Below are 6,414 nucleotides of genomic sequence, written 5' to 3'. Positions count from 1 at the left end.
AAGTGACGTCATCGAAACGGATCTCAGCAACTGACACTATGCTGAAAGGGACTCAATAGAAATATCAAACATCAATATTTTTCAATAAAAATTCATTTAAAGGTGAAATTTTCTTTGGGGATCACAGTATAATTGCTCTCTTGTCGATATTTTTTATTTGTAGAAAGTTATGAGTCCTTAAAGTCTGATTTTGTCGATATTTTTTGCATATGAATTGAACAGACTTCATTCCAAAACTAGGCATTTAATAAGGCTACCTACGGGGCCTTGTTTGATATATTTTTCTTATCAGTCGTACTCTTTGTAGCATTTTGGTCTTTGAATGAGCAAAATCCGCCAATTCTATCCGGAGATATGAGTATTGAAAGAATTAGGCTCCCACGGGCTTTTTATCGAATCGTCGCGTATATTGCAGTGCATCATGGGTAAATTCAAGACTGCGCTTTTTGCCAAGGGTATCGGACTAATTTCCAAGCTTTTTCCGGGTTTTCTTCATGATAATGTTGTAATAGAATTCAATGGTATCACCTATAGCCAGTCAGCTTACTAAGACTGCACATTTTTTATTTTTTATTGCATTTTGAAGGTAAAAAAAGTAAGTTAGTCGAAGTATAAGTAACTTCTGTATCATTTGTGTCATTAGATAATGTCCGTACTGTTGCAGTCAATGTAGCAATTTTATTTCGATCTCATGTTCGGTTCTTCGCAGTTTTCGAATTTTCGAGCGCATTCGCGAACGCATTCTATAACAGTTTATTTTACAAAAAGTCAACTTATCGCCAGAAATGGACGTGTTACTCTCGCCCTCTTTGAAATGTATACCTCCTTGGAGAATTTGATCACTCTTCCACACCGACATGCCGCGCTCCCGTTCACGCAGTCGCAGTCCATCGGGAGAACCACGTGAGTTTTTCTTTTTTATTTACTTTTATGATTTTAAAGCAAAGTACGGGAGCGAAAAAATCTGTCAACGTTTCCATGTAATTCCTCATCCATTTATCTATTATATTTAGGTCGTTCTCGAAGAAAGTAAAAGTGAACTAGAGTTTCAGAAGGCAATCTTTCAACTGATATACTCATGCACAAATACAGTGACAATGTTGTGTTTTTTATTTGCTAACTTTTTTTTCTAAATTCATTCTTGAAATGCAGCAATGACGCAACGCTGTATTTGGTACTTCTCCTACACTTTGATACGCGTAATGGTCTATTCATAACTTCGAGCTAATGCTTACTCGTAATTATCTATTCACACTAAACGATTTGATTAAATCTTAAGGTGACGGTGTCCACTTTCTATTTTCTTTTATCTTATAAGGAGCAAAAAGAATAGCCCGGCAACCATCAACCACTCAAAGTAGAGTCTTCCAGAGAAAATGTGTGTTTTGTGAGAAGTCTAAGTACATCAGAGGGACAAACACAAGAGAGGCGCTTATCCAGTGTGTTGACCTGAGAGCAGATAACGCCATCAGAAATGCCGCTTTGAGAAAGAATGATTCAAAAATCCTTGCCATCGCTTCGAGAGAACTTGTCGCAGCAGAAGCCTGCTATCACAAAACGTGTTACCGCGACTACACCAGGAACGTCTTGTCCAATATCAGCAATGTTGGCAAGGAAGAAGAGCAGGATTATTCAAAGGCGGAATCTCGAGCATATGAACTTTTGTTTCACTACATTAGATCGGATTTGCTGCAGAAGCCAAGGATTGTTAGGCTGGCTGAGTTGTACGCTCAATTCATTGCATTCATGGATTCAGAAGGAGTTGCCGGAAACCAAGTGAAAGCCTCGACGAGGACGCACTTTAGAAGAAAGCTAGAAGGGGAATTTGGAGACGTGTTGGACTGTGAAGATCTTTCAAACAACAACAAAGCTTTTGTCATACCACGAAGTCTGTCTAGATTGGACTTAGCCAAGCTTGCTATCGAGAAGTCCGACTCTGACTACAACCCCTCCAGTAAGGACGAAATTTCAAAAACAGCAGTACGACTAAGGGACGCTATCCAGGGGCAAGATATCCCTACGTCGTGGCCACCAAACCCATGGGAGCTATCAGAAGAGGCAGTTACAATTCCAGATGATGTAAAGGAGTTCCTGTACGTCCTTCTCACGGGCAAAACTGACGAAAATTGGATGTGAACCGTTAAACACAACGGCTATAGTTTGTTTTCAGCTCTTACGTTATGATAAAATTGTCAGCTAATGTTAGATAATGTTAGATGTGCATCTTCTTCACATATCTGTCTACGGGACAGATAAGACGATGTTATTACTCCTTCATCTGGTGATAAGTCCCTGGTGATATTTTTCTTGCCATCCTTTGCAAGGTCGTTGTCACAAGGGACGGATCAAGTCTTGACATAACCGTGCGATCTTAAAGATGGCACATACTACTAGCTAAGGTATACTCTCGACAGTTACAAATAACTATTTCTACAGTTATGTGCACAATGAAATTTGGTGAGCATCGCACAGATCTATGTATTAACACTCAGGAATTAAGAGTTGTTCTTTCGGATCCAGTTGCTAGCATTTATCAAAGTATGTACTCATGCGTGTTGGTAACAATGTAATGAAAAATTGTTTGTATTAACGACTGGAAAATAGGAGACCATTATATATGCACATCCTAACGATCCGTCCCGGGTCTCTGAATAGCATATTGTACCTTAACGTAAGTTCGAGGCTAATTCTTATTCAGTCTTCAGAAATGACAATCTTTTTCTTAAATACTGTATATGTTTTGCATGCTGCGATAGACGTGTGCATTTACATTGTAATGACAGTGTTGTAATATTCAGTTTGAATCACTAGATATGACAGCTTGATAGAAGTGACTTTAAGTTAGTATTGACGACAAGTGGATTATCGCTACAGCTAAAGAGTAAAGAAAAGATTAGCTAGCTAGTCAATGCGGCCAATCTTCATGTAATCAAGATGTAATCAATATGATCATAGATACAAGAGATATTTAGAGCTTTTGCAGATTTCATGCAAATGGCTATTTTGCCATTTTTGTACTGATCATTCAACCCGGTTCCTCATTTGCGTGTTTGGTATCTATTTATGTTCCATCTGCCATGAATAACTATTGTGTTACATTTATTGAAGACTTTGCCCAGTTATGAAAATGATGGAATTACAGAATTTCCTATCATATATTTTTGAGTGTTTCTGTAGGCCACAGATAGTGTATGGTGGGCGAGATTACATGTAAGCATTCATAGATAAAAAATGACCGTTGTCATGGCAACCGGTGACACCAGTTGACCCCAAATGTACCTTTTTTGTATGATTATATAAAGGCATCACACTTTTGGGAAAGGTCGATGTTTTGACTTTGACAACTTTTTTTCTACAGACAGCGTCTTAATGTTACCCATGATGCATTGCAATACCAGGGTGATTGATAAAACGCCCGCCGGGGTGTAATTCTTAAAATACTTATAACTCCTGATTGAATTGGCGGATTTTCTTGATTTAAAGTCCAAAATGCAGGGAATAATGTGGCTAATCAATATAATTTACTATAAAAGACCCCATAGGTAGTCCAAAAAAATGCCTGATGTTGGAAAGTAAACAATGTATTTTCTACACAGAAATTACCCCCAAAATTAGAGTTTAAAGACTCATAACTTCCTGAAAATGCAGAATATTTACAAAATATTGCTTATTTCGTGTTTCCCAAGGCATGTTTTATCTATAAACCAATTTTCACAGAAAATTGTTGATGTTTGATAATTTGTCCTGGCCTTTTGTACTTAGCTCCCCAAAGCGATGTTCATTCCAATGACGTCATTTGGTCACGTGATTACAATAAGAAAGCTGTGCATAAAAGCTTGTTATTTTACATAAGAATAAACTTTGGTTAGTGCAGATTAAAAAAATCCATAGTAGCTCTGGTCCCTCTCGGTGGTACAAAAAATCGTCCTGGCCCATGGACTATGTATGTCGCGACTGTGCAAGGAGTCAATTAACTTCTTCAAACCTTGTCTTTTCACAGAACCGGTTCAAGTACATCTCCTTAAAGACCTGGATTATTTCCAGACGTTTTCTTTCCTTTAAGTTTCACCAAATTTGACACTAAGTCTTGATGACAGCTTTCCCCTTTAGCAAAGGCATCTTACCCGTCACCATGGCGACAAGGAGGTCAGGCAAGACGACATTTTCGCGCCCTCCTTCTGTCACCTTAGATAACATTTCAAGAAACACTTCGGCCCAATGTATCCATTTCACTCAAGAAGATCAATCCGATCGTCTTGCGTGGATCTAATTTTAGCTCTCTAATGCGACACGCGATCCCCTTTATGTCTATTTATAGCCGAAATGGCGGGAAACACGCGCCGGAGACATCCCGGGTCAGTGAAGGCGGGACCTTCACCGACTTCACACTTACCCCGCAGCCATCCCACTCGCTCAGAATAACCCTGTCAACCCTTAGAGAAGTAGAGTGGAATGCTTGTGTCTTGTGTGAACATGGTCGTTTGTATTAAGTAGTCTCCAGGCAGACATGTCAGCTGGGTTAAAAAAGAGAAGAATTTGGCCAAATAGCCGACCGATGATGATGAGGGACAAATAAGTTGCTATGGGTTTTCACTTACTCTTTTGCAGTCTATCCAGCTATCGGTCAGTTCACTCCAAGTCCAATACCTCCTACTAGACTTTTATTCCTATCTTGGCCAAAGTCCCTTATTACTATTCAGCCAGGCGGGAGTCTGGTAGAGACTAGTTCGTAAGCTAAAACAGTTGGAGATGGGAAACGTAATTGTTCTTTTAAAAAGTATTCCAACCGTATCGTATCTAAGAAGATAAACCATGTGTGACGATGTAAACTTTATCACAGCCGGAAAGTTCTAAGTAAAGCTGTATTGAGTGAAATGGGAATGATAAGGAGTAACGTAATCCCCACCTGATGCCATCTCATTGTAAGACAGCACAAAGACTTTATTTGGTGTGACTACAGGATATCCTCGGTCGGTAATACAAGCAGAATAGATGCGGTTACGCGAAAGTTAGATACTTTGTTTGAAATTTCGTTGAAGGAAACTTTAAAGCGATGGCAAACTTTCAATCATTAAACACACAAAGGATGCAAGCGAAGTCGTTACGTTGTGTTGACAATCGCTAGTATGATTGTGTCCTTTGTTCTAAGGAGGCTAAGTCACCTACGTCACATTTCCAAATCTGTGCCCAGCCTGGGCTGTTTGTGGAAAAAAAAGAAGAAATGTATTACGTAAAAATATACGCAATGCCCACGAGTATTCGCTTAATTCTCTTGTGTAGTTTGGTGCTTTTATATCATACTTTTCTCTCCCGAAAGCTGCCCGGCCGGGCCTCGGTTTGGAACTGTGACGCAGGCCTTGATAAGCCCACCAAATATGGTCTGGCCGCCAAGGCTGAGACCTAAAATTTACGGTTAACGTGTTTAAAGCGCCCTCTACCGGTCATGATCAATGGCAAACTCGTTATTAACCGTATCCAGAGTCATCGCCGGCCAATCGCAAGAAAGACATCCAAATCTTTGTCCCATTTTACATACCCAAATACGAGCTCGAGGCCTCTTTTAAATGTCAAAAGAGACAAATACCGCTTACACGTCACCACATTTTCCCCATTGACAAGTATTAGTATTCAGTAGAGCCAATAGCAGCAGCTGGCATTCCTCTTCATGCCAAGTTCACAGTTTTTCACTGTTAATGATCATGACGTACCGGAGGCACCATGTGACATAAGCCTTTTATCTTCCTTATGTATTAATGAGCTTATATATATATATCGATCGACCAGAGGCTCCGGTGGGGCGAAACGCAATCGCGGGAACAGCTAGTAATTATCATAATAGCGGATTCTGGCGGGAGGCCAGCGACAGGACGTCATGCGATCGTTTATAACCGGAACTTATCCTGGTCATTGCAACACTCGGGTCTTAAGGACCCCATACAGAGACGACGCCCACTACACACCCCCAGGCTGACCAATCAGAGGGCGATCTCCGAATCGCTACCATTTCAGGACATGTACGTGTTTTACATGCATGTCTACTACCAGTGCTATTTTACAAGCAAAGCAGATGTATATGGCTTATGTTTAGGTTTTCACGTTCCATGTGATATTGCGGAGACTCACATAATAATGATGAGTGTGTGTGTGTGTGTGTGTGTGGTGGGGGGCGCGCGCGCGCGCGTGTGTGTCTGTATGTCCTACCCTCTGAAGAAGGATAGGTTGGATAAACATCTCATTGAATCCCGGCGTTATGCATCCAGCAATTATGTAGAGTTAGCTGGCATCCCGAAGCTACCGTGAATCTTCATACACACAGACAAACACACACACATACACACGCAACATCCCACACATACACACACACACACCCACGCATATACATACATTGATACAAACACACACATGCAAAAACAC

Source organism: Branchiostoma floridae, chromosome 15 (genome assembly GCF_000003815.2).
Source record: "Branchiostoma floridae strain S238N-H82 chromosome 15, Bfl_VNyyK, whole genome shotgun sequence".
Classification (NCBI taxonomy): Eukaryota; Metazoa; Chordata; class Leptocardii; order Amphioxiformes; family Branchiostomatidae; genus Branchiostoma; species Branchiostoma floridae.
The sequence above is the reverse complement of the archived record's forward strand: the minus strand, read 5'-3'. Positions refer to the sequence as shown.